Source organism: Leucoraja erinacea, chromosome 28 (genome assembly GCF_028641065.1).
Source record: "Leucoraja erinacea ecotype New England chromosome 28, Leri_hhj_1, whole genome shotgun sequence".
Lineage (NCBI taxonomy): Eukaryota > Metazoa > Chordata > Chondrichthyes > Rajiformes > Rajidae > Leucoraja > Leucoraja erinaceus.
This window is the reverse complement of record NC_073404.1, coordinates 21707941-21717689: the sequence shown is the minus strand read 5'-3', so window position 1 is coordinate 21717689 and position 9749 is coordinate 21707941.

The following is a 9749-nucleotide window of genomic DNA, read 5'->3' as shown; positions in this document are numbered from 1 at the left end:
CAACACAGATCCAGGGTCCAATCCAGCAAAAACAAACGATGGCCTGTGGATGTCAAGTCTTAGGCATCTTGGCTTGACCTCCTCAAAGTACCAGAGGAGGTGGAAGCTCTGGCATAAACTGTTGAAAAACCTCCTGCAGCAACTCAATAAAGGGCAAGCTGATGAGAAAATGAACTGATACAACCCTATGAGCGTTTTGCAGCATAGGAATGGCCTCGCCCAATACCGATCTTCAATGTGAAATACAGGATTTGAAAGGTTGGCATATTGAGACACTCAGGTCATCTTGGCTCTCTCACCACAGGCCTGCATCAATCCAAAACCCATCCCACCTCTCCATTCTTTTTGCACGGCTCTGTATCAATCCCATACTGATCCCACAACCCCGGATCAATCCCCAAACTAATCACACTGCCCTCCTCTCTCCATAAACCCCTGTATAAATCCCAAATTAATCCCAATGCCCCATTCTCTCCTCTCTCCCTGTATCAATCAGCAAACAGTTAAAAGCCCAATTTAAAATAATTGTATTAAAAAAAAATGTGTGCGCTTATGCAGTTCCTAATTATTCACAGAGGCTGTAGATATGAAATAAAGAGTTCACTTATTTTGTGCCGCTCCCATTGCATCATGCAGCTCAAGTTTATAATGCAATAGATATTATCATCATTCAAAAATGAAGTGTGCTTACCTATTACCACACAGTCCGTTTGAAGTTTCCAATGCTTTAGTAAATAATGAACTGAACTTTGTACTTCGCTGCCGTTGGCACGGTCCCCAGTACAAGCGCAAAGCAGCTGCCTGTAGTCTTTACTGGAGAGTAGAAAGGTATCCATGTCTCCCTGCCCTCTCAACCCCCATTTATGTGAGTCATTTAAATATATTCACATGGTCACAGCCTCGTACACAGTGAAGGCGTTTAAGCCTTTGAAAGACAAGTCACCAGGGAAAAAAAAATCCAACACTGATAACATGGAAAGGTGCCTGTTCACATTGCCCTCCTTTTCACCAAGAGTGCCGCTTTTCTCATGTTGGGAACTATTTCTGGATTCTAACACTCTAAATGACTCCACCTGAGATTATAAACCGGATGCTAAAGGCAGCGAGCTGTTTGATCATGCCCACCCGACTGCGAAGTGCTCACAGACATTTACCATGTGCTCGCTCGTTTGAGCAGATATCAGTAAAGAAGACTGGAAGACCTGTGTGATTTTTTTGTTAGTTCAAGTGTTGCAGAGCTGATACTCAAGAGTGGTAAATTCAGAGTAGTTAACTCACCACCATTTCTGGTCAACCCAGACTCCTCTGGTTTTAATGGGGGTTCCGACCCAAAACGTCACCCATCCTTTTTCAGCAGAGATGCTGCCTGACCTGCCGAGTTAGTCTGGCACTTTGTGTCTGTCTTCCTTTTGGTCTTCATTGTTCAGTTAAAGATATTGTTTACTGAGCCCAAAGTCCCAGAAAGAATATCTGTAACCAGAGAATTAGCTAAAGAACAGTTTCAAAGCAGCCACTTGCTGCTTTGTTATTTATTGATTTAGTCGAACATCCTGCAAGCAAGTGATAGTTTCATCCATTCAAACTACCGGAAGTGATTTTCAGCTACAGGTTTCTTTTCAATCTCCTTGGGCAATGCCGTACAATAAATTCTGCTGCTCCGTTAGATTTATTTGGCAATTTGTTTGCATGAACATAACTGAATAAGTTCTCCTCAGGAAACTAAATATACTGCTGATAATTGTCAGTATAGACCCCACTTCATCCTTATGGTCCAACTTCCCACTCAAACTTTGGCAAAAAATGTCTCTCCTTTCTGTTTGTTTCTGGAGGTTTCTTGAAAATCGAAGGTAGGCAAAAGTGCTGGAGAAACGCAGCGGGTGAGGCAGCATCTATGGAGCGAAGTCTGAAGAAGGGTTTCGGCCCGAAACATTGCCTATTTCTTTCGCTCCATAGATGCTGCCTCACCTGCTGAGTTTCTCCAGCATTTTAGTCTACCAAAGAAATTCATATTCTAGTCAGTAATTTGAAAAACAGTCTTTGATTGTTCTTACACTTAAACGCTGCAACATAATTGTTTATAGCCGCCTCTCTAGGGTGGCAGTATGCATATCTCCTATGCATATCTGACTTCCCTTGATGTCTGCAGATGAAGGGACTGCAGGTGCTGGAGTAACTCAGCGGGACAGGCAGCATCTCTGGAGAGAAGGAATGGGTGACCTTTCAGGTTGAGACCCTTCTTCAAATGCAAATTGGAGGAACACCATCTCATATTTCGCTTGGGCAGCTTGCAACCCAGTGGTATGAATATTGATTTCTCTCACTTCAGGTAGCCTCGGCATTCGCTATCTCTCTATCCCTCCCCCACCCAAGGGGCACTAGCTTCTCATTTTCACCCTACAGCTTCCTTTATCATCATTACTTTTTTGCATATCTTTCATTCTTTGTTCTTTATCTCTCCACATCACCTCCCGGATTGTAAAATTGGGATGAAACATGAAGACACCTAGTCCAAACGCAAAGATCAGAATGTTAAAGTCAAGGCAGGACCAGGCAGTTATGATGAGTTTACTGCTCTAAATTGGACATGGCGAGACATGTTCACACAGCAGCTTGGTAGCATTGTCCCTGCCCGGAGAACACAACTCCACAAGGAGCGGTTATTAAATCAATGCCAACTCTTCATTTCCAATGCTCCGATGTCTCCCACCAAGTCAGGTGAATTAAATGTGATTTTATCTTTCCCTGGCTGAGTTTATTGTATTTAGGCAAATACAATACCTAATGCAATACCTAGTGCAGTGGAGAGATAAGTTTATTTGGCCTTCCATCACAGCGATGTGATGGATGTTTATGTAAATTATGTTGTGTCTGGGGTCTATTTGTTTGTAATGTATGGCTGCAGAAACGGCATTTCGTTTGGACCTCAAGGGGTCCAAATGACAATTAAATGTATCTTGTATCTTGTAAATGAAAATGTGATAATTTTAGGATACAGGTAACTGTATTTGCTGGTTTACAAAAAAAAAGAGAAAGTTCTGGACTAACTCAGCAAGTCAGGCGGCATCTCTGGAGAACATGGATAGGTGGTGTTTTGGGTCGGGTCCCTTCCTTGGTCTGAAGATGATGAATGTCCCTGAAAAGGCGTCCCAACTCAGAATGTAATCTATCCATGTTCTCCAGAGATGCTGCCAGGCATGCTGAATAACTCCAAGACTTGGTGTAATATGTTACTTGTTTCTCTCTGTCACTTTCTTCAATTACTTCCCATCTCTAAAACTTCCCTCTGAAAATCTTAGCAAGTGTTCTCTGGGAGAACTTCTCCCCGTTACGATGACATGCCTTTAACTTTGACCAAGTACATCGCCTTCTTTCGCTGACTACCCGAACACTGCTCTTCGCGCTTGCATTTGCGCGGTTCCCCCAGGAGGTGGCAGCCCCGAGCCCCCCACATCTGCTACACGGGGTGCCGCAGGAAACAACGTTACTTTGCCTTGATTGTCGATATATATATACACACACACAGGATATTCAATATTTCCTCATTAAACGGAAACCATTAGCAAATTAAGTGCATTTAATCTTTTGCTTTCAAATGCTACGTTCCTTATGCACCCTTGAAATGACAATACGCTTAATTAATTTGCAACTTTCAAAACTTAATCACAAGTCGTTCTTGCAGAATATCCACTCATTGCCTGGTTGACTTGTTTGCCACCGGCCTAATTAAAGGTCAGGAAACGAATCCGAACATTATTTCGTCTAAAGTTCCTATTAGAAGAAGCGGATCAATTGTTTTACTGGTGATTTAGGCCGAGGAAGGAGCCGTGCAAGGAAGAGCGAGTCTGCCTCCCGTGTAAAAAGCCTTTACCTGCTTGAAAGCCTGACTGCATCCGAGCTAAGTCTGCATCCAGTGTAGTGATGCAGAGACCTCTCCTATGTGCAACTAATAACGTCTCAAGTTTACTCAGGGAAGAGGCGAAATTGCTCTTGAGACGGACGCGAGAACCGGGCACTAACGAACAGCCAGAGAAACTCAGCGGGTGCAGCAGCATCTATGGAGCGAGGGAAATAGGCAACGTTTCGGGCCGAAACGTTGCCTATTTCCTTCGCTCCATAGATGCTGCTGCACCCGCTGAGTTTCTCCAGCATTTTTGTGTACCTTCGATTTTCCAGCATCTGCAGTTCATTCTTGAACACTAACGAACGGCCAACCCATTTCACAACTCGTAGACACAAAATGCTGGAGGAACTCAGCGGGTCAGGCAGCATCTCTGGAGAGAAGGAACGGGTGACGCCTGTCTCACTGGGTTATACCAGCATTTTGTGTCTATTTTCGGTGTAAACCAAAAACCAGCATCTGCAGTTCGTTCGGATTTCATTTTCGCCAGATTTCATTTTCTGTCTTGGGCAGAATTGAAAACCAGTTCTCGTGAAATGTCTAATTAAAAATTAGACCAAAACATAACATGTATCATCGAATTTCAATTATGGGGCAGCGAGCAGAGTTTGCACTCAATGTATTGCAGCGGGACGAGGTTGACTGGATCAGACAAGTGCGAATTTGGCATTATTTTGCAATCTTAGCCCGTCATCTCCTGCCGCTCCTCGTGTACAAGCACCAATCTGCAACTTCCCCATCGCACATCGCTTTTCTTTTCAAGCTCCCGTAGCAGCCACTCCTGGTCAACCAGGGACGAGAAAACACGTGTGGGAAGGAGCTGCAGATGCTGGTTTAACCCGAAGGTGGACGCAACATGCTGGAGTTACTCAGCTGGTCAAGCAGCATCTCTGGAGAGAAGGAATGGGAGAGACCCTACTTCAGACTTAGAGTCAGGGGAGGGAGACACAGAGATAAGGAAGTGTAAAGGTGTGAAAACGAGACATTTAAAGGGGATGGTCGAGACCCTTCATAGCTGGTTGTAAGTGACCCGATTTCCCAATGCTACATATTAGTTTCATAAAGTCTCATGTTCTCATTTATGTCCGATCTTCTGGGGCGGTTCAATCTTGCCGGCGGTGTGCCAGCAGTTCCTCAGTTCCTTGGCCAAGTAACCCATTTTCCAGAACAGATCAAAGGAGGACGCAACATGATGTCTCCAAACAACCTTCATCAAACCATGTTCTTTGAGTGATTAGACACTGGGACTTTTCTTCTCCTGACTCCGGATGCTGGGTCCCGTGGCATCCACGTTGTTCCAGGTCAGCTTTCTACCACAGTCTGGGGCAAAGTGCTGAAGCCATTCCGCCTGACACAAAGTGATCAGTTTGAAGAGGGACACGAAACATCACTCTCCATGTGCTCCAGAGATGCTGCCTGACTCGCTGAGTTATTCCAGTATTCTGTGCCTTAATTTGCTTGCTATTCGTTTTCTTTAACAAACCTATTGTTACTTTTACTTACCTGAGCTCCATATATTTTATTTCTATACGGGATAAAAAAAAATAAGGTACTAAGGGGAGAGGCGTAGGTATGAATTATTAGCTCATTTCCATATTGCTAACATCTATAACTCTGAAATATTGTGTTATTGGTTATGACTTTATGGAGGTTTCAGATTGAAACCCTCCACCAGAACTAAGAATGGAAATGCAAGATAAAGATTAAAGAGAAGGAGAGTGGTGAAATGGCAACCAGTGGATGATTGGTGGACTGAGGAAGGGGGAGGGATGAGAGGCAGAGAGAGCCAGTGGGAAGGAGTTGAGTTGGAAGACTGAGGCAGATGAATAAAATAAAGTCAGATGGAGCCAGGTGAGAGGAAGGGTGAAGGTGGAGAGAGAGAGAGAGCTGCCAGAGGCTGATAAGTGGGAACACAAATGTGACCAAGTTTCAAGAACCAATTTGAATTTTGCAATTAAAGTAGTCTCAGTTTTAGAGATGCAGATTTCCTTTACCTTTTACACTTCGTCACCTATTTCTAATTTTGTGCCTCGGTACACGAGACAATAATAAACAAGTCTAAAACTAAACTAAAATAATTGTAATTCTACAACTCACCCACTCCCTTATAACCCCCATATCCTTTTTTTTTGGGTTGCCCTGCTAGAGAAAATTGTTTCTATCAATTTCTTTAATGGTTACAAATTTCAACCTTTAATATTCCTCGATTAATTTATGACTAGTTTGTGCGACCTAACTTTGTTTTAAGTGACCACTTTTGATGCAAGGAGCAGCTTGGCGACCGCGTGCTCCACTTCATCCAAAGCCAACACATCCTTTCTGCTGCCCGGAACCCAGCAGTGATTGCAATACTCACAGCGCAGTCTTACCAGAGCTTTATTTGACTGTAGCTTGACCTCTGCCCCTTTGTGTTGCAGCCGCCTTGAGTTAATGATCAACATTCCATTAGACTTTTTAATTACTTTTTTGTACCTAGGCTCCAACTAAGGGTCCTTAAACCTTTCTATATCAGCACCCTCAAACAATGATGACTCATGGCCTCCTCAAGATGTTTGAGCTGGATGAGTTACTCAGCCCCGTCCCAACAAGTTTCTGAAACTAGTGGTAGCATTCCAAATTATCAGCGAGGACCTTCGTTAATTGCACTAATAATGTAAGCAATCAATAGATATTTTAAGTTGTGTTTTGCCCTTATCTGTCGGTGGAGTAGCGGTAGAGCTGCTGCATTACAGCCCCAGAGACCCAGGTACGATCCTGACTATGGGTGCGGTCTGTACGGAGTCTACACATTTCCCCCGTGACCGCGTGAGTTTTCTCTGGGATAGACACAAATGCTGGAGTAACTCAGCGGGACAGGCAACATCTCTGGATAGAAGGAATGGGTGACGTTTCGGGACCAGACCCTACTTCAGACTGAGAGCCAGGGCAGAGGGTGACACAGCGATAAGGAACTGTAAGGTGTGAACACGAGACATCAAAGGGGATGGAGTTCAAGGAAAATATAGAAACGATCCTTGTTAGCCGAGGGAAAGTGACAACTAAGCGGACAGAGACAACATTTAATCAGGGAGACAGTCAGACTAGTTGGAGAACTGGGAAGGGGGAGGCATGGAGAGAGAGGGGTTTCCTGAAGTTAGAGAAGTCAATATTCATATCGATAGGGTGTAAGCTGCACAAACAATATATGAGGCGCTGTGATGATGATAACAGTGGAGGAAGCACAGGACAGAAATGTCAGTATGGGAATGGAAGGGCGACTTAAAGTGTTTAACAATCGGGAGATCTTCTTTAGAAGAAAGGATGACAAAAAAGGATTGAAGAATTGTGAATTGTGAAGTCAGAGGAAGGAATATTGCTGGAGTGCAAGGGAAGAAATATTTGCGAGTCTAGGTGAAGCATGGGGGTGGAGGGAGGGGGATAAAGAGGTTGGTATAGGTTACCTAAAATTGGAGAATTCAAGTCTGGCTATTGGAACCACAAGAAGAGGAATCACTTTTTGAAGACGGCAAATGGGAATATGTCCACCCCAAATTGAGCCCACCATTGGGAGAATGTTCAATCAGTTCAAATTATGAGCTTTTGGGAATAACTTTACCATTCAGGGAATCCAGGTTCAGCTTGCTGAGTAGGCTTCACTTCTGAAGCAAGCAAGCAAGGTTAGATGGCATTTGAAGAGCTCACAGCAATGTCTTAAAAGGGAATTTTCTAGTAAATGCCAAATGACCTTTAGGAATAGCTTCACATTTGGCTTTATTTGTGATGAAGCAGGGACCAGGGACGAGTTCATCTACATTGAAGAAATGTGAGGAACACCAGGAGTTACTAGAGCACACATAATTCAACTGTCTTTGTCAACTAAAATTGGGTTCCAACTAAAATTTGTTTCCCTCTAAAATACGTAAGGGACTTTAATCTATCAGAGGTAAATGATTAGTTTAGTTTAGAGACATAGCGTGGCCCTTCAGCCCAGCGAGTCTGTGGCAACCAGCGATCACCCATAGACTAGTTCTATCTTACATACTAGGGGCAATTTACAGAAGCCAATTAACCTACAAACCTGGACATTTTTGGAGTGTTGGAGGAAACCAGAGCACCCGGAGAAATCCCAGGCAGTTACAGTGGGAACGTACAAACTCCATATAGACAGCATCCATAGTTGTCATCGAACCCGGGTCTCTGGCACTGTAAGACAGCAACTCTACCGCTGCGCCACCATGCCGCCCGATTTTCCAACTCTCCCTCTTCACTTAACCACCGGTTTAACCTCAATAAATTTGGAAAGATGGAACTGCCATGGACTGAGGGACTACGTGATATTGGTTAGACAAGACACATCACAATAACTACTTGTTGCTCATAGGTTAACAGTATTAACATCTATGAAGCAATGCTTAAGAAACATATACATTACTGAATAAATATATTCATCCTTTCTTATCACTGCCAACAAAAATGTAAATGAGGCCATGGGATTCTGCATTAACATATATTAATACTCTTAGAATAATTAGAATACTACCTTTAGTAGCATTTAGCATTAAACAATAACAGCATACAGGGAACTGAATACACATTAATCTCACAGGTCTTAAATCAGTAAGCCATACATTATAGCGTTGCAACTATATGCTTTATTTATAAGAGAGTACACAAATTTTAGAAGCAAAATACCACAGATAAGGGACATCAAATTAAAACAGAACATGTTAGAAATACACAGCAGATCAGCCAACATCTGTGAAGAGAGAAATGTTGTGTAAGAAGGAACTGCAGATACTGATAACCGAAGATAGACACAAACCAGGGGCCACCGTTTAAGAATAAGGAGTAAGCCATTTAGAACAGAGACGAGGAAACACTTTTTCTCACAGAGAGTGGTGAGTGTGAAATTCTCTGCCTCAGAGGGGGGTGGAGACAGGTTCTCTGGATGCTTTCAAGAGAGAGCTAGATAGGGCTCTTAAAAATAGCGGAGTCAGGGGATATGGGGAGAAGACAGGAACGGGGTACTGATTGGGGATGATCAGCCATGATCACATTGACTGGTGGTGCTGGTTCGAAGGGCCAAATGGCCTACTCCTGCACGTATTGTCTACTGTCTATTGTCTAAAATGCTGGAGTAACTCAGCATCTCTGCAGAGAAGGAATGGGTGACATTTCGGGTCGAGACCCTTCTTCAGATTGAAAGTCACGGGAAAGGGAAACGAGAGATATAGAAGATGATTTAAAGAGATAAAGAACAATGAATATGCAAAATAACAATAAAAATATGCAAAAAAGTAACGATGATAAAGGAAACAGGCCATTGTTAGCTCTTTGTTGAGTGAGAATGAGAAGCTGGTGCGACTTGGGTGTTTAGCAACCAGGAGATCAGGTAGGTTCAGGCGGACTGTGCGAAGGTGTTCAGCGAAACGATCGCCTAGTCTACATTTGTTCTCGCTGAGGTATACGAGTCCACATCTTGAACAATGGTTACAGTAGATGAGGTTGGCAGAGGTGCAAGTGAACCTCAGCCAAACCTGAAAGGACTGTCGGGGTCCTAGACAGAGTCGAGGGAGGAGGTACGGGGACAGGTGTTGCACCTTCTGCGGTTGAGAGAAACGGTGTTAATGTTTTAATTTGTCGACCTTCCACTGGTAAACCATGATCAACTTGAAGCATTAATCCTGTTTCTCTGCTGCCAGACCCATTGAGTAGTTCCTGCATTTTCCACTTTGTTCAGGGTTTGTTTAGATGTGACAGTTGGAGCTGACAGTTTGGCAGCCTTGAATAATTACTTCTGAGTCAGGGCAGTGGAGTTGGCAGTCCCGGTTTCCTCTGTCATGGTTAGATTATTGCTCAGATCCTGGTATAA